This window comes from Miscanthus floridulus, chromosome 4, assembly GCF_019320115.1.
Source record: "Miscanthus floridulus cultivar M001 chromosome 4, ASM1932011v1, whole genome shotgun sequence".
Taxonomy (NCBI): Eukaryota; Viridiplantae; Streptophyta; class Magnoliopsida; order Poales; family Poaceae; genus Miscanthus; species Miscanthus floridulus.
This window is the reverse complement of record NC_089583.1, coordinates 24,846,620-24,866,123: the sequence shown is the minus strand read 5'-3', so window position 1 is coordinate 24,866,123 and position 19,504 is coordinate 24,846,620. Positions and strand designations below refer to the sequence as shown.

Genomic DNA, 19,504 nt, shown 5'->3' with positions numbered 1-19,504 from the left:
AACAAGTGCCCTGGACAGTAATGACCAACAAGCAAAAGGTCAAGTTAGTTCTGTGTACTTATGAATTTTTCTGTATGCTTATGATGATCTATCAAACTTACAGTTGCTAGTATGTTTATAAATTAATTTGGTTGTATGCTTCTGATATATAGTCTGTGTACTTATATTTTGTAGGGCCTAATTAATTAAAGCACAAACACATAAGTCATAGGACTAGTTCACAGGATATCAACTCAAAAGACAATAGTTCACAATATATGTTCAAATCACAAAAAAGAAATAGCCAAAGAATAATATATGTTCACAAACATAAATAGATCACAACAGATTTAGGCGAGCACTCATAGTTCACAACATAAATAGATGGTTCACAAACCCAACACAATGATCTGGTCATACATCAGCTAGGACCAACTACCAAAGATCAGTAACAGCACTATCAAGTTTTGCCTTCATTACATCCAAATCATGCTTCAGGTCCAAATTGTGGTCGTTTTAATTGGGCAGTGTTATACACAAGGATTGAAGCTGAACTAAATAGTACCCTTCTGGTGACTCAAGTACTTCGGTTAATTGGTCCCAACTTGTTAGTCTGGACAAAGGTGCTGGTGAGGCAAATGGATCATCTTCCCCATACAGTGGTGAGTCCGGTGTTAGGGCGAAACTTGAATCTCCTAATGAAGAGCTGGGTGATTGAACTATGTAACCTACATGACAATCCGCATGAGGTAGTTTAATAATTGGATTGTGATACATCTCAAGTATGTGGTTAGGGGCGATGTATAAGATGGTTGTACCATACCTAACTGTAGAAGAAGCCAGTTGCTGTCCACCTCCACCGGCTTGTCCACCTCCACCTGCTTGCCTAGAAGTCCCTACACCATCCTTTGGGAACAGTGTGTATCGAAAAGGACGTGTTGATCATAGCTACAATAAGAGTGAGATTTGTTAGAGGGAATAGTGTAACATTAATGTTGCAAAGGTTCTGTTGTAACTGCAGTTACCGTTCTGTTGTGCCCAGATTGCCGAGTTGGGACCCGGTGCATATCCTTCTACATCCATCCAAATTGGCCACATGTAGAGCACAGTGCCTCTGCGGATGGCTACATTCCATGTAGAAGGTATATCTTCTCGGGATGCATATGTCTTGAAGGTTGCAGTGAGATCCTCCTTATTCAATTTTGGATACAACACAACAACCTTGTTCACGAAGATCGCACTTAAGGCTTTAGCGACGAGCAAATGTGGTGGCAGTCCGTGAACGGTAACCTTGAGATGTTCCATAACTTCTTCTCCTCGTTGGCGTTTAGCTGGTGTCAGAGTTGGGGATGGGGGTGGCAGGCCATCGAAGGGTAGTATTGCACAACCATGCTGGGGAGTCCATGGATACGTGACAATCTTTGCGCCCCCAATGTCAATTTCTGGTCTTCTCAAGATTTCAGTGGCTTGCTCTGTTGAACTACCCCACACCAGGTAATCTGGATCATGTCGTAGAATATTCTCCAAAGCAACATTAACCCCACAGATGTTGACAATTGCATGGTGTATCAGGATGCGATTAATCCGGTCCTAGTTTGCTGTTGTTGGGACCTTGAGAAGTACTATGCAGCCAAACCATTTTTTTGCATCCATGGACATCTCACTATCGTGGAAGATTGTGATGGTGTCCATCCGGCAGAAAAACTGCCATCACTCTCTCCTCCTGCAAAATAAGGAACAAAAGATTGTCAATTAAGAAACACAACATTATATAAGTTGAAAATTTCAGCAGCACCTCCCCTGTACTGGGAGGGTTCCCAAACCTGCAAGAAAAATGCCGGCATGAAGTCCGACAGCCACATTTCTGGCACAATGGCCCACACATCAACATTTGCGGCACGAAGGCCAGCAACGACATACACAGCACGACGGCCGACAACCGGGGAGGGAGGGGGGCTTTACCTTGGGTGGCGGTGGAGTCGGGCGACGTGAAGTCGGGATCACCTTCGTCTCCGGCTAGACGCGGGGAAAATGGCATGGACGAACACGGGGCGTGACGCACGGGCGCGGGGGCGTCACGGTCGTCGGCCTCTCCTTCTCCCCTCGTCTTCTCCCTTCCTCTTCTCCCCTCCTCTCTTCTCCTTCTCCTCTCCTTCTCCTCCTCCTCTTCTCCCCTCGTCCTCCCTTCTCCCTGCTCCTCTTCTTCACCCCTTATCCTCTCTTCCTCCTCCTCCGCCGCTCTACAGAGCCGGGCCGGTGCGCGCGGGGCCGGCCGAGGAGCGTGGCCGGGTGGCGGCGGGGGTGGGCCGCCGGGGAGCGTGGCCGGGGGGCGGGGACAGTGGGCCACCGGCGAGCGTGGCTAGGGAGCGGCGGCGTTGCCCCACAGCCGGGCGAGGCGGGGCAGCGCGTCGGGCGAGGCGGGGCAGCGCGTCGGGCGGGGCGGGGCAGCGTGGGGCCCGACTAGGAGGGGTGGAGCCGGGCTCGGGCGGCGTGGGGATGGCGCGGGGACGACGGCGGGGCGGGGGCCAGGAGGAGCTGAGGCGGGGGAGGGGGGCGGGGACTGGCGGCAGCGGCGGTGGCGCGGGCAAGGTGGCCGGGAGCGTGAGAGTGTGAGAGTGTGAGTGTGGGTGTGAGTGTGTGAGTGTGGGTGTGAGTGTGGCCGGATGAGTAGATGAGCGTTATAATTTGGGAAAATTGGCTAGGGAACACTGCAAAAACATGTCTTTTGCTATAGGACACCAAAAATACTTGTCCTTGCCAATAGACACTGTAATACAGTGTTAGTTTGGTGTAGGACACTAGACCTATTATTAAGTGGGAAGCTATGGGAAGTGACTAGATTACCATTACCTGGCCAACACCCGACTCGATGCAATCGATCCCAAATCGATGAATGGATTCGCATCGTCCCCCGCTGGAACACGCGACAAAGACCAGGCGAGGTTTGCGGCGGTTGCCCTCCCCCGGCTATGGCATGCCTGCCAACATGGCTGCAGTGGTGGGGCTCGTTCCCGGAGGCGCGGGCTGCCGGAGGCCCACGGCGCCCGCCTCCGGAGGTGAGCGGATGCGGCTATTGGCGGCGCCCGACAGATGGTAACCACCAGGGAATCACTCTATTCGGATGTTTTTAGGAGTGCGGAGTGCGGAGCTTGTTGTCGTCTGATTGCATGTTTCTCTTTGCAGACGAGGGGACATCTCGACTCTACTCGCCGTTTTGGCCCAAAGCCTAATGGTGGGACAGAAGTCATAGAATGGGGTTTCTTGATTCTCGGATTGAAGGCCAGTGAAGTGCCTAGCTTCTCATGCTTAAGGAATTCATCGCTCGTCCATTTGCAACTGCAAAATTTGGAGTCCAAAAACCAACCAAATAGCTCTGCAGGACAATGAGCTTGTTGTTTCTGATGTCGCCGGTCTTAGCATACTTCGAGGAACAAAACTAGGTGTGAGTATGCAGGACACTAACTACAGTGGCTTTGTTGGCATCATAGAAGGTCTGACACTCTCTGAAGCTTTTTCTGCTGCGTCTATGTTTGTAATTCGATCATGACCCGATGCTACTGCTGCCTACTGAAGCATTGGTCTGAAGGGGATAGGGGCATACTAGTCTATTTCAAGTGCGTTCTTACCTATTGGGAGAGGAAATGTTATTACGCAGTTGAGACCCGGCATGTTGCCGCGGGAATTATTGAATGAGTTGAACATGTAGTTGAATACAAACGACACCGAACAATTTCCTGCAATAAACAACTAAGAGGCATAGAACGTTAAACAAAATCTAGGGATAGAAAATTGTGTAGATTCGGTATCACAGATGTGCAGATGTGTGATGAAGTAAATCGCTAAAAAAGTCAGAGTTAGCATGATAGTTTGTCAAGTACCTCGACAAGATGGTAGCAAATGCAGAGGCCAGAGGTAACAGAAGCTTAATAGAGTATACACGTTGCAACAATTGAGATATATTACATAAGCTCTTCGCTGGATTCTATATTTCCTTGTAGAAAGCAAAGCGCTGGATTCAATAGGTGTTGTAAGCTGATTGTCTAGGAAATCATGGCACCGATGCAAATCCAAGCAGGGAAAAATGTGAGACTGCAGCCTGGCCAGCTGTTTTGAAGTGCAGTACATATTGTAGAAGAATGGAAAAATTGCTCTTGAGACTGCAGCCTGGCTAGCTGAGGCTGCAGCCTGGAAACATTCACAATGTGATCTTATGGATAGGGTAAGACAACTATGCATGGAAAAAATGTTCTTGAGAAGAAAAATTGCTTCTGTTCCATAACTTAAAAATGTTTCCACCCATAACTTACGTATTTAAACGACTTGTAGTGCTACACCAACTAGAGCCATCACTTCTGTTCCTACAACAAGCCCTGTGACAAGGAGGTACATTATGACAACTTTAAATCTTATTTTTAAAAAACTGCACATGTGAATGTTTCTTTCTATGCCAATTTTTCATGCTTCTACATCTTTGCAGTATGTCAAGGAGGTTGTTGGAATATGAAGCATCTACACTGACTAGAGCCATTGCCTCTATTTCGACACCAAGCCCTCTCACAAGAAGGTACTATAGCTTCAATTTTTATGCCTTAATGTCGGTCATCTCCGTTTATTTGACACGACTCTATATCCATTTACAGCCATAAGAGGATGCTAGAACTTGAAGGTAATATAGAACCTATTCAATGTCTTGCTCTATCTCCAGATCCTACCCATGAGAAGGGAAAGCCAAAGAAGTTGAAGGTTGTCAGATCCAAGAAAGCTTAGACCATTTAGTACCATGTTCTTCTAATGTTGTTGTTCAAACCATGATCTTGTGATGTATGGATCTGGTACTGTACTAGATAGCCTAATGTGGCCGGAACATGTTGTTTTGTTGGACCAACTTCTTTAGTTTGAACCTGCTGTTCTACTATGGTGAAATATTGATGAAAATCAATCTATTTTGATGCTGAAATGTTCCTTGTCATGCTCATGTATTGTTGCTGTAATGTTGATCTAAAGGGGTAAGGGTATTCTTGTCCAGAAATCATGTTTGGATAACTGTTTGATTGAGAAACATTATTATAAGAGCTATAGTGTCCAGCATCATATTGTCATGGTCGAAGAGTGTGTTATAGCACAGCCATACTTTTTTAAGGGAGAATTGGATTCTTGCCCTTAAAATTTTTAGAAGTTGGAGATTTGCCCTTACAATTCGAGGAATTGGAGATTTGCCCTTCATATTCTTGCCCTCCCTGAGCTTTGCCCTTTTCTACGTATGAAGCCTTCTTGGACCCACTTGCAGCACTTGTATTTCTGTATTGGACCAAAATGCCCCCCTAGACAAGAGGAAAAGGGAGAGGCGAACAAGCTGAAGACGCATCCATCAACCTCCCGTGCTTTTCCCTTCTCCCTCCCGTGTTCTCTCTCCCTCTCGTCTCTCTCCCTCATGTGTTCTTCCCCTTTCTCCCTCAATAAACCCTAGAACTGGAGAGTGGAGACAGCGGGCGATTGGAAGCCGACGCGCGACGATAGGATCTACGGCTGCGACGAACCCTAACCACCCATGCGTGTCCAGTGGTGGCAATGGAGGCACCCTGATGGATGGACCGGAGTCGGGCGCACCGATTTGCCGCACTGGTGTGGCAACGATGGAGAACACTGCTCCTAGGTAATCTTTCCTCCTCCTTTCCCTTGTTTAATTGTGGTGACCACAGTTCCCTTGATTTGGTGGAATCGATTAGCTGTGCATGTATACACTTTGATTTGGAGTTTGATTTACTGCATGGTAGGGATGGGATGTTTGTGCTAGAGGTTAAAGTCCAAGGTTTTGCTTCCAAAGATTCTGCTAGTAGGAAATGTTACACAAAAGGCCATGTGTTTAAGTGGTTTATGGAGTATGGGTCAATGTCACTTGACTTACTGTTGAAAAATCTGGCTACTGAATTAAATCTGAGCAGTAACCAGACACCCAATGTTTGGTTCTTTGACAAAAGATTGAATGAGGATGCCAGAATAGTTGGTGAGATTCAAATGCTAGATTTGTTTGAAATGTATAAGGAGGAGATGAGTTGTGAGGTTGTGGTAGGTGTATTCGATAGGTCAATTTGTGTGGAAGCTGAATTTGATGCCATGGAGCCTGTATGTGTGGTTCTCATGATGATGCAAATGTTCAATTAGAGGTAGAGGCAGCTGCCAACATGTCAAAAGAACCCACTAATGCTGCTCCTGATAATCCAGAGGCAGCTGTTGATGTCGAGTTAGATAGAGAACCCGATATATTTGATAATGCTGAGGAATATGTGGGTGTTGATGATGAGGCCATGTATGGGATTGTGCCGGTTGCTCCTCAATTTGCAAAGCCAACTGACAATTCTAACACTAATGTTAGGGCTGAGCCAACTTATGCTGAGCCATCTGATCCATTCTTCCATGTCGAGGCAGAGGCAGAGGTGGATGATGCTGACCCTCTCAAGGTCCAAGTACTGCATGATCCAAACAACCCAAAAATAGAGGTGGGGGCGTTGTTTCCTGATATAGTTGCATTCAGAAAAGCAATAAGGCACTATGTTGTGAACAAGGGGTTTGAGCTTGCTGCTGGGTACAAATCAGATAAGTCAAGATTCACAGCTAGGTGTGCTGCTGAGGGATGCCCTTGGAGAATACATGCTTCCACCATTTTTGATAAGAAAACTATATAGGTACATTCTTTGTAGTTGTTGTTTTGTATTTGATAAATGCTCTTGTTTATATTTGCAAAAGCATTACCATGTCTATCTGCCTTTCTGTAGATCAAAATGCATTTTACTAGTACTGTGGTTTAATGAAAAGTGCATTTACAGGAAGAGGACAGAGGATGATGCTGGACCATCCAAAGCTGATGATGCTGGACCATCCAAAGGGAATAAAAAGAAGGCTTCAAAGAAAAAGACAACTTCTAAGAAGAAAAAAACACCGTTGAAGAAGAAGCAGAAGAAGGATGCTGCTGCTCCTCTAGCAAAGGTTGTGACAAGCCTGATGGACATGTTCTGTGGAGGACACTGAGACTGATGGTGCATTTCCAGATATTTTGTGACCTTTGTTTTGTAATATAATGTTAGTGAATTGTCAACTACATGCCTTTGATGGCAGCAAACTGTGAAATGTGTGTGATCTGTGATGGAAGTGAACAAGTTGAAATGCTTATGTGAATCCTGCTGAATTTTATTTGATGACAAGAGCATTGCTCAATTAGATGATAGAATGACAAGAGCTCTGGAGATGGATTTGACTTTCGACAACCTTTTAAGTCTCTTCTTCGTGTTGTAACTTCTCCTGGCATTATATCTGATCCTGATTGGGATACAATAAGTGATGGTGATTTAGTTGGTTCAGCATCTTCTACCGAGAGGAAAATAATTGTTGCCAACTTCCTTCCTCTGAACTGTACAAGAGATGAAACTGGGAAGCTGTCCTTCTCATTGGATCATGATGCACTACTCATGCAACTTAAAGATGGTTTTTCAAATGAGACTGATGCTGTGTATGTGGGCAGTTTGAAAGTTTAGGTAGATCCCAGTGAGCAGGACCAAGTTGCACAGAAGCTTCTTAGAGAATATCGATGCATACCTACTTTTCTCCCATCTGACCTGCAGCAGCAGTTCTATCATGGCTTCTATAAACAACAATTATGGCCACTTTTTCATTATATGCTTCCAATTTGCCTAGACAAGGGTGAGCTATTTGATCGCAACCTGTTTCAAGCCTATGTCCGAGCCAACAAACTTTTTGCAGATAAAGTTATGGAAGCAATCAATACAGATGATGATTGTGTTTGGGTTCATGATTATCATCGCATGCTGCTCCCTACATTCTTGAGGAAGAGGTTACACCGAATAAAGATTGGTTTCTTCCTTCACAGCCCTTTTTCCTCCTCAGAAATCTATAGGACTCTGCCTATAAGGGATGAAATCCTGAAGTCACTGCTTAATGCTACAATTAAGCAATGAGTCTGAAGATCCTTTCTGTAGGTGTCCATGTTGGTCGGCTTGAATCTGTCTTAAAGTTGCCTGCTACAATTAGTAAGGTTCAAGAAATTGAACAAAGTTATAAGGTTGTCCTTGTACAAATCATCAATCCAGCAAGAAGCACAGGGAAGGATGTGCAAGAAGCTATTACAGAAGCTTGTTATGGTCGGCAAGACCTATGCTAGGAGAAGTGGCAAGACCTATTAGACCTAAGCATTGGCAAGACCTAAGAATTGGCTATAGCCTTAGGAGCCTAAGCTCTAACATTGCTCAAATAGATAACAGAATGGCAGCAAGGCTGCAAATTCCAAACTCAATTATTAGCAAATAGCTAATGTCATACATCTGATAGGAAAAAGCCACACACATGGCTACATCACTTCCAAATTGTGCTCAGAATACAACCAATGACTACACCTACACACACGGCTGCAATAATGACATAGTCCTTCTTTAGAATCTCTACTTGCACCTTCAACTTCGAGACATCATTCACAGCATTGTCAAGTTTTGCCTTTATTTTATCGAAATCTTCCTTGAACTCTAGAATAGGGTCGACAGACCCATGTCCACCATCTGCACAACTGGGAAGGATCGCCTTCTTCCACCAAATTGGATGCTGCTTTGGATTGCGTAGGACATCTTCATACTGCTTCTCGGACATGATGATGCCACATGTAGTTGAGTCATCCTGCAACCGATGAAACCATACCTTCATGACCACCATCCAAAAGCACAAAATTGAACAAAAAAATTTGACTTACTTTGATGTTGTTCGGACACTTGACGAAGGTCTAGGCCAAAAGTGGCCTGCTGCTTGCTTCGGATCTGTACTAGTTTCACCTTGCAGTGTGGGCGGTCCACGAGTGGGGTGAAAGCCGAGCTCTGGATGCCCCCCAAGCTGGAGCCAGCAGCACCTCCTCCCATATACTGACTGCCACTCATCTGGGCAACAATAGGCACCATATGCACATGACAAAGACAGGCGGGCATCAACGGCGATAAGAAGCAGATGCACCAAAGGTCGGGCCACGATGAAAATGGGGTGTACTAGGGAAAAAAGGAGAAGAATGGGGCACCTCCAATCGCCGTTGCCTTCAATCGCCGGCATTGCCTTCAATCTGCGCGGCCACCGCCTCTCGCCACATGGCCGCCTCCAATCGCTGCGCGTCGGCCTCAAGGAGCTGCGCGCCTAGCTCTAGTCGCCGCGTGCGCCCGCCACCTGTTGCCCGCGCGCATGCCTCCAGTCACCCCTGCGTGCGCTCGCCTCGACCACCCACCTCCAGTCACCCAAGCACTGGCCTCCAATCGATGGCTAGGGTTCTTCGATTGAGGTAACGTGGAAGAACACGGGAGAGAGAAACCAGTGAGGGAGATAGAGAGAAGGCCGTGGGTTCAATACCCATTCGGTTGAGTTAAAGATTGATGGGACCTAGGGGCATTTTGGTCCAATACAGAAATACAAGTGCTGCAAGTGGGTCCAAGAAGGCTTCATACGTAGAAAAGGACAAAGCTCAGGGAGGGCAAGAATATGAAGGGCAAATCTCCAATTCCTCGAATTGTAAGGGAAAATCTCCAACTTCTAAAAATTGTAAGGGCAAGAATCCAATTCTCCCCTTTTTTAATGGCTTGTAGCAAAAGCCATGGTTGAAGGATGTCTAGGAGCTAATTTTCCCTTATAATTTCCTCCACGCGGGGGGGGGTTCTTTTTGCTCGCTCGCTCCCTCCCGCCCACCTATGCGCCACTAGGGTTCGTTGCACGCCGCCAGGGCTTCCCTCGTCCGCCTGCCCATGCGTGCTGCCAGGCCGCCCGCCACCCTGCCCACGCCTCCCCTGCCACCCGCACGGACGCTCGCATCGCCGACGTGCCCCACGTGGCATCGCGGCCAGGCCAAGCCGCGCCCCATTCCCTGCGCGGCCACGTCGCCCTAGTGCCCCACCCGATTGGCCGATTGGAGTTCTTTGCTTCAACTCAGAGCATAGGTGATTAGAAATCAAATCCCTCCCTTTGTAATTTTGCAAGTCAAAGATCATGATATCATCGGTTGCTATCTAAACTCATCTAAATGTTTTGTATTGTTCATCCAAATATTGGGTTTGTCTCCAACCTTGTTTTCAGTTCCTTGGTACCAATGTTTGGTTCAACTCTAAGGATATCCACAGCCCTGCTAGCTACCCACTTGCAACTTGGAGTTGTAACCTGCATCCTCTCACTAGACACACATTCATGTTTATCAACTAACACGGTTACCTACAAAAACAAAAAAATATTAAATTACATAACAAGATGAATGATTGAATTAAGTGATACAAAAAAATATTTTACCTCCACAGTAGCGCTGCCATCCAGTTTCGACCCATTTATCCTCCAAGGACAAGGGCCCGTCGATTCATCACCAGACTTGCAAAAACCCCTATATTTCTTCGTAGTTGACTTCTCTACTCCTAAATGGAACTCCTTCTTGATGGCATATGTCCGCACTGCCAGCTTGAACTCTTCCATTGTTGGGTACTGTGTCCCAACCTCCATTGATGGGTTGTTCTTATCATATGAAATGACGATCTCACCCGGTACAGCATCATTAGTAGGAATGGCAGCACCATCAACATCTTGACCAAGCTCATTATCATTGCCTTCTTCATCCATTCGACGATCAGATGCTTGTGTAGGTATATTTGGTGTGCCCTCATCTCCCAATCCCAATAGCTCACACATCTGACTCTCGCTCATAAGTTCAATTCGACCTTCATCATCAACTGTCTCAACTATCTGTATGGTAGACCAATCAACTCTTTCTGTATTTTCGACATCATTTACTTGGGACCTACAAAAAAAAGCGAAAACTAGTTTACTATACTAGTAACATTGATACTAATAAATGCATTGACATTTTATACTACAAACTTACTATATATGATAGGATGATGATTGATGTTTTACACAACTGTACTAGTGGCTGCATGGTTGATATATGATCTGCCTTACATTCTATATATGTTTTATGCCTTCTTAATTGATTAGTTACAATAGTGAACAATAGTTATGAGTGATATATGATAGTTGTCTCAGCTAGGCTGCATGGTTACTGAACAATACTGAACAATTGTTACAGCTAGGCTGCATGGTCTAGTACTATATCATTTACTACATATGACAGTTTACTGAACTTTCCATGCCTCGAGCAAACTGAATGGATGAACAAGGCAAACTGAATGCACGATCAAACTGAAAGGATCCTTAATGGCAAAAAACAGAAATCATTAGGGGCAATACCTCTGCACATCAAGCATTGAAAGATTGTACTCTGTTATCGGATGAGGAACAGTGGGCAGCAGAGCTCTTGCTACAGCTAGAGCATCGTCTCCAGGGTTCTCCATTGGAGGCTGTGGAAGGTCATCGGCTGCACCAACTGCCGTGGCCTGCCCTCCAGGAGCCGCATCCAGCTGTGCACCAGGCACCGCAGCGGCCAGGGCAGCAGGCCCCGAAGCACCTAGGGCTAGGGCAGCAGGCCCCGACGTTGCCTCGACGTCCATGGCAACCTGCCCCAGCGTGGACATCTTCGGCTGGAGGCTCTTCCTCCATGGAGGGCAGATCACCGGCATGGGGGAGGGAGAGGGCCAGCGGTCTTCACGGCGAAGCGGCGGGCGCCAGTGTTCTCACGCAGGAAGGAGGAGCGTCGGTGTTCTAGAATGAAACGACGCGTATACGGAGTAGATGAAACGACGGAATCCAGAATAGATGAATCGATACATTGCTAGCCAATTTCTCTTGCTGAAGGGTAATAGGGTCAATACAAAAAATACATGTATTTTTAGATGACAAAAGAGATTAAAAAAGAAACAAAATGTCATTAGAGCTTATTGTAATTGTTTGGAGTCCTATTTTGGAGAAACAAATGTTAGGAGTCCTATTATATAGAAACACAACGTTTGGAGTCCTATAATAGCCAATTTCTCAATTGTAACTGACTAGCACTATTTAATGAGGTAATTGGTGTTATCCAAAAATCCTCAAGTCAAAATGAAGATATAAATGATTACTTGCCAGCATTTGGTTTTGGTGCCTGACGAGGTCTAGCTTTGGAGGATTTATTTGCTTTAATTTTGACTTTATGTCCTAGCAGTTCAGTAATATTTGGGCTCCTAAGTAAACTGCTAACTCCTTGAATGAACCCAGGACTGGTCATAGTCCATTCGATTGACTCAGTAGTATCTCACATCCCACACATAGGGAGCCCTTCTTTTTACATACAAATAAAAGAAGGAAAATTATTAGGAATGACAGATATTAATCAGGAACATGCATCTGAAAGTTTATCATCAGTGTCTTGGTGAGTTTCAGAATTCAGAGTTCAGTTACTCGGATTTGCACAATATTTCATTACTTGGGATGCTTGATTAGTATATTGACTTTACTTGTATCTTTCTAATTATTCGAAATATTTTTACTTATATAGTAGATGACTGATCATGATTTCTGATATGTGTATAAACAAATATACTGAGAAATAATCTTTGATATCAATGTTATCAATTTCGCCACACCTAAATTTTTTCCTTCCTCCGCCACTAGTCCATGTCCTCCATTAATAGCTTTATCTTGCGCCATATCTCATACTTGTTCTTGCTTTATCTACTGCAGGATGGGTCGCAAGAAGGTGGTTCGCCCTGAAGATGAGTCGGGTAATGGAGATGCTTCTCTGCCTCGCCCCAAGAGAGCGAAGCAGCCCACTGCTAAGCCTCCACGCAACAAGCGCAAGGTGTCAGCAGGACGTGGCAAGAACTCCTTCCGCAAAGCAGCGGATGACTTGTACCTTGCCCAATGTGGATGTCGAGTTGGTTCCTGTGACTGAGCAATTGTTCACCCATATGGGCGATCAGCGTTTTATGGATGACTTTCATCCGCCTCGCCCTAAGGACTATTTTAGCAACCAAGGAGAGGTCTTTAGCAAAAGGTTTGAATGTCCATCTGAATCTCGAGATGCTGATTTTTGTGATCCTCGCTTTGGGACTGTCTTTCAGCTGGACTACTATGATTCAGTGATCCTTTCCAAGAGTCAGCCAAGTGGTTTTACAGAAGTACATTGATTGGGATCATTGTGTCAAATTGGGTGATCCTGAGATGACTAGAGCTCTTGAAATGTTGGAAAGGCGTAATTTCAATAATCTCATGACCATGCAGTATCCGTGGAGCAATGAGGTCATTGCACAGTTCTTTGCTACTGTTTGGTATGAGAAGGCCACAGCTGATCATTATGGTTATATGCATTTCTCCATTGAAGGTCAGCCCTATTATGTCTCTTATGCTCGCTTTGGCAAAATTCTTGGATTTGAGTTTGATGACATAGACAAACATCGGCTTAATTGCAACCCTCACCGTGACATTGATCTCTCTTTTGCTTACAATGAGGATGCTACTGCCGATGACTTCTACACCATCAACAACATGAGAAAGGTTTATCGCTATTTTAATTTGTTGGTCCAGCAAACTTTGGTTCCCAAGATTGGTGGTGCTTCAGTGATTTTATCTTCTATGGGTCCCTTCTTGAAAGCTTTTCAGGAGGGTAATGAGGAGGATTTCAGTGCTTTTGGCTTCATTTATAGGCAGATTCAGTTGACATCTTGGGATCCTAAGAAGTCTTGTACTCATGCTCCCTATATCATGAAGATGATTGAGGTAGTCACTCAGAAGGAGTTCATCAAAGAAGTGAGCCATGAGCCTTACCGACCTGTGAGAATTAGTGAGACAGCAAAGAGGAGAGGCCACAAGCCCAGTCAACCTCGGCCTCAGTCTGTGCCTTTGCCTTCCTCCTGTGCCACAGCTGCAGCTTATCCTGAAGACGTCCAAGGTCTTCTCTTGCAGGGTATGCGCTCTGTGTTTGGGATGTCCATGGCCATCTATGAGGCCAATAGAGAGCACCATAGGTTTGTCCAGGAGGAGCTTCACCGCGCTGAGGTCCAGCGCAAGATGATTGCCGAGCACGTAGGTGTGACTTTGTCCCTAGTTCGTCCTCTACCTCCAGCACCTCAAGCAGCCCAAATGGTGGAATCCATTGTTTCAGCAGTCTTTTGTGCAGCCACAGCAGACACAGTTTGACACCGACGAGCAGCCACAGGCCTCGTCCCATGTTCAGCAGGGTGTTGGTGGCAGCTTGTCCTCTGGATGGGCTTCCACCACCTATGGTATAGTTGGTCACTTCTTTGGCCCTACCTTCAACGTTCTCTACTCTGCCTCCTATCCTTCTACTTCCGGTGGACAGCAGCCCGGTGAGACCCATGGAGGATGACTGTGTCAACCCTTCTACTTCCGGTGGACAGCAGCCCGGTGAGACCCAGGTGGATGACGGTGTCAACCCTTCTACTTCCGGTGGACAGCAGCCCGCTGAGACCCAGGAGGATGACGGTGTCAACCACGACGAGTGAAGCGCACGTGCTCTTCAATGACATCTTTCTTTTTGGTGCTTGACGCCAGAGGGGGAGAAAATATATGTTTGCCTCATTTATCTATATGTTATTTATGTATGGACCTTGGACTTGTATCATGATCTATATCTCTTGTTGACTTCTATCTATATTTTGGGCTTGTATAACTATATATTGTGATGAACTATGTGTGATTTTTAGTTGGTACTTAATGGTTGTAAGGACATGTTAATGTTAGTTTGCTTATCTAATATCATATCACTTGTGATGGTGTATGCCTTCATTTATTTGTTGTGTGATATTCATGTCATATGCATCACGATTATTTTTGTGACACCTTTGCACACCTAGAAAAGCATGCATGTATATGATTTGTTTCCTAGCACTTTCACTAAAATTGTGCATATATATGTGGCCTTTTATGCCAAATTGTAGATTCAAAACATATATGCATATATTTAGGGGGAGCTTGTCATATCCAAAGTGACAAATTGTGAGCTTTATATGTGTTGTTATCAATCACCAAAAAGAGGGAGTTTGTAAGTGCAACAAATCCTATTTGTGAGTTTTGGTGAATATAATGACAAAGCAATAAAGAGCTAAGGATGTTTCATGAGATTTTTATTTAATCATCGATGTGAAAAGTCCAAATGAGAAATGGGAACCCTCAATTATTACTTCAAAGCTAGTAAGTCATGCTTCAACTTGAGATAATTTCATTTTATTTTAACTTCTCTTGATCAGTGATAGGATGTCGTACTGTATAGAGGCCGGGATCGAAATTATATCACTTGCAGGTGTCCTAAGTGCTCAAAAGATCAATTCTATTTTCTCTAGAAACCTTCCTAAAATCATCCTTGACTTATATTTTCTGGTCCAAGCTAGCTTAAAAATTCTTCTCAGCCGAAAATTCCTTTTCCTTCAATAAGAATTTTCGAAAGCCTACTCCTTTGAAATTTCTTGCTTAGCCTCCTTAAATTTCCAGAGCACCCCTCTCTGTTGAAGACCGCAAATTAACTGGAATTTTATCCCTCCTAAGCAAGAAATTCAACAAGAATTTTTGAAAGCCTACTTCTTTGAAATTTCTTGCTGAGCCTACTTAAATTTCCAGAGAACCCCTCTCTGTTGAAGACCGCAAATTAACTAGAATTTTATCCCTCCTAAGCAGAAAATTCCAGTGCGGTAGTCTTCCTGGTTCGCTGTTTTATATTCATTTTGGCAATGCCCTTCTTCCTGGCCTTCTCACTTGACAAGCGTCATGCTACAGCCTCCTTTACCATTGCCGTGCTGCTACAGAGCCTCTATTGCTAGCTAGCTGCTCCTGCTTAATTTTATCCTCTCTGTGTTTATTTATAATGAAAAACACTGTTGCGTGGTAACGACCGAACTAGTTCAACGGCATTTTAATAGAGTTCGTGGCATTATCTCTGCGAGTATATCTACTCAGTTACAGAATATATAGCTAATGAACATACAGTATGTTTATGCCAACTCCAACACCAATAATTTATTCCATATATATATATAGTTATTAATTACTCAGTTCTAAAATTTTACACCAGAAAGCAACCAACTGCAAGAGTTAAACATATACATCCACATGCTAGCTCCTATCTCTACCAAGTATATATATCATATATATCAGATTCCATTTGCTCGAATTTCAGCACCAGCAAATTAAGCAGTTGAGGAGCTCACCTGCACAAATAAACAACAAGTTAAGCAGTTTGCTAAATCACCTTGTTCTAAAAAATCACAGGGCATAGTCAAAACTCACATTAGCATTATTTTGTGTGTACTTGCCGTTTTTGGCGTCTTTTTGCCATGGGGCCATCCTCCTTATGACCATCTCTTAGGTATGGTGTAAGTTCGCTCGCCGAAATGTTAGGGAGGATGGAAGTATCGAAAGGAGGGATTTCATTAGATTGATAATTGAACTCTTCCTCCTCCACTTGATTTTCAACTCCGACAACCCGCTTCTTCCCAGGGAGAACCACTCGTCGTCTCTTGTTTCTAGTGTCACGCACATAGAAGACTTGGAAAACCTGACTTGCGAGTACAAATAGAAGCTAGATCGAGTAATTAAGCACGAGCACACACCCTGTTGCATAGACCGAGATAGAATTAAGCACACAAATTCCATCATGCAGTTGTAATTTAATCATGGTCACACAATCCCAAAAATTAATTGCAATGCTATTATTAGCAAATTTGGTCGCTGCTACCTTATCTATTGAGCTGAGCTGAGCACACGCCCCAAGCAGGACCGACGCCTATGTGGTTGTTGTCGGTGGACGGACCGTATGCCAAGAAAGGAAGCCCCGGGATCGAGAGCAGAGCAGAGCTGAAGCGGACCAGATTTGGCCAATCGGTGGCCTCAGCTCCACCCTCAGCGTAAGAGTTGATTTGGCTTTATTTTCTTCACATATCACAATGAATTAATTAGCTGAATCACCTGCCATTCATCAACCGGGCCAGGTCAGCTTAGGAGTTCGGACACCTGCAAGTAAACATCGATCGATTCGCTGTCTATACAAGCTATATGTCGTGCTAACTTGACAAATTAATAGAGAGCATGTACAACATGCATGGCATGTGGTAGTAGTGTGCCAATGGAAGTACCTTTATACTCTACTGCTCGTTGATCTGTACATGCTCCAACGGCAAGGATCGTTCAAGGAGTTAATATTAATACCACCAGATCCAAGGTTTACGTAGGCCCTGCCCATTCGAATCAAGAAACATATTAATACCAAAGATGAAAAGAACAGATCTCGATGCGTACTGTACTGGGTTAATTAGAAGTCTCAGATCGAGGTCAGGAATATATGTTTGCAATTAACCTCCACTAATAAAAGCCAGCCACATCATCACGATCCATTTCTCGCCACTTTCAAGATCAATGAGAGGGAAACAGAGTGAGTTTTTTTTAAGCTGAGCTTCAGTTTCTGAAAGGGCCAAATAATATAGATATGGCCGGTCAGGTTATTATCAAAAGCAAGAAAAGGCCAGGTAGATGTCTGGGTTTTAGGCATCCGACATCACAACTTGCTTGAAACCTTCTCAATTTTTTGTCATAGCATCTACATGCGATAACATGACGCCCCAACAAGTTTTGTGATTTTCGAACTTTGTTCGGATTTTATATGATTTAAATACACTTTTCCCGCAAGTACCTCGTCATGTTACGTCAACAAGATGCTTGACATTTCATGTGAGTTCCTGGATACGGCCTCAACATACACCAAATATCATGAATATCATTTTTTGAATCACCAAATTCCATTATTTCATGCACCTGCAGTTCAAATTTGAAGTATGCAAAAAAAATTCAACGAAACAAAAAAAATTAACGAAATATACCAAAAAAAGTCAAAATTGTCCCAAATTTGAACAAGGAGTTTTAAATAATGTGACAAGGCCTCACAAAAAAATGGGGCAAAAAAACAAAAAAAAAAATCTTCCCCGAGTTCCTTCCCTGGCACTCGGCAAAGAGGCCCTTTGCCGAGTGCCATGACAGCGCACTCGGGGAAGCCAGCCTCTTTGCCGAGTGCCAGGGTGTGACTCTCGGCAAAGCAATTTTTTTAACGGCGTGGGTGGGCTGGACCGTCAAGTAACATTTTTTTTTTGCCGAGTGCCGCTCTTCCCCGAGTGTTGCACTCGGGGAAGAGGGCCTTTGCCGAGTGCCGCTCTTTACCGAGTGCTAGGCACTCTGCGGCACTCGGCAAAGCCTGTCTTCCCCGAGTGCTATTCTTCTCCGAGTGCAACACTCGGGGAAGATTGGCTTTGCCAAGTGCCCGATTTTTGGCACTCGGGGAAGCCTGCGACACTCGGGGAATTTTGTCTCTCCCGTAGTGTACCCTCTCCTCACTACTAGAGGAATGGGCTTCCATGCCGGTTGAGAACTAGTTGATGGACTAGTGACGATCAATGACATTCTTCTCCTGGTTTCTCCTATTACCCCAGGCTCCTCACTCGTATTCCATTCAAATTGGTCCAAGCCATCGGTACACCTGTTTAGACCATGTCTAAGTGAAGCAAAACTTCTGGTATTGATGTGAGGGTGAATGAAACTGGGGAGTGTTGCTATATATATATTCGACATGGGAAGATGGCACATATTGTTCATCTTTTAAACAGAACACAAATTATGGTTGCTGGCAAATTGATTGCCAGAAACTTACTTAACCTCCTTACACCGAAATGATATCAATACTCCACTGTCGAAACTTATAAATGTACGTGGACACGTTTGGCTGAAGCATTACTACAGGACATCATTCTCCACCTATTTCAAAGAATATTGCTTGGAAAGCGTAAGGGAAATTAGGGTTCCATTCTCACTTGTCCCATCAGTTATGTGCTGCCACTACTAATGAAGCATTTCTTCCCGAAAAAAAGGTTATTTGCTGCCACTTATAGGGGAGAAGAGAGGTGTTTACAAATAATTCATTTACAAATTTCCTGAGTTGATCCAATCTTGCCTGTTAGTGAGCTTCACTAGATCCAACATCTTCTCTTGACTTCGGTACCTTCGCTTGTGACATTGGTGCTTTGCCTTCGCCTCCTATTCGTGATTGACTCCATGTGCGCACTCTCCGGCCTTTCCCAAAGGTGTAAACCGAACACAATGCCAAAGGCTCGCAGCAAAGGGTCTCTGCCGAAGGGTTCTGAACACTTTAACCGCAACCGAAGGTTAGCAGATATACATAATTAGCCATACTTAAGGAGCGAGGGTTGCTGTGTCGAGGGTTATACCCCAATAGAGTGCTTGCAGCATCCTCATGAGCATGGCCTTGTTGTTGGGGGGCTCCGACGTCTCATACTCATAACCGGCTACTGATTGATGGTGATGTGGTTTCAATGACTCCTGAGCGTGGCAGGTGCCTATAGTGGAGAGGCCATTGAGTGGATATGAGAAGCATCGTTGAAGTCGAGGGGTTGCAGGAGAAGTAACATGCATGCAAAGGGAGACGATCTGGAAATGGGAGCTTAATTAGTTTCCAGTCGTGCGCACTCGCAGCCTTCTTGTGGAGTGCCTCGGCTAAGATCGTGGCCATGTCTCTTTAGCTAGGGACCCAACACTCCCTCCTGGATCTCCTTCCTGCAGCACA

General features: G+C 44.8%; 1 pseudogene; it reads left to right on the top strand.

Annotated features, from left to right (window-relative positions):
* The first annotated feature begins 12,610 nt into the window (after positions 1–12,610).
* Positions 12,611–14,254, top strand: LOC136548260 (uncharacterized; annotated as a pseudogene).
* Positions 14,255–19,504: the final 5,250 nt, after the last annotated feature.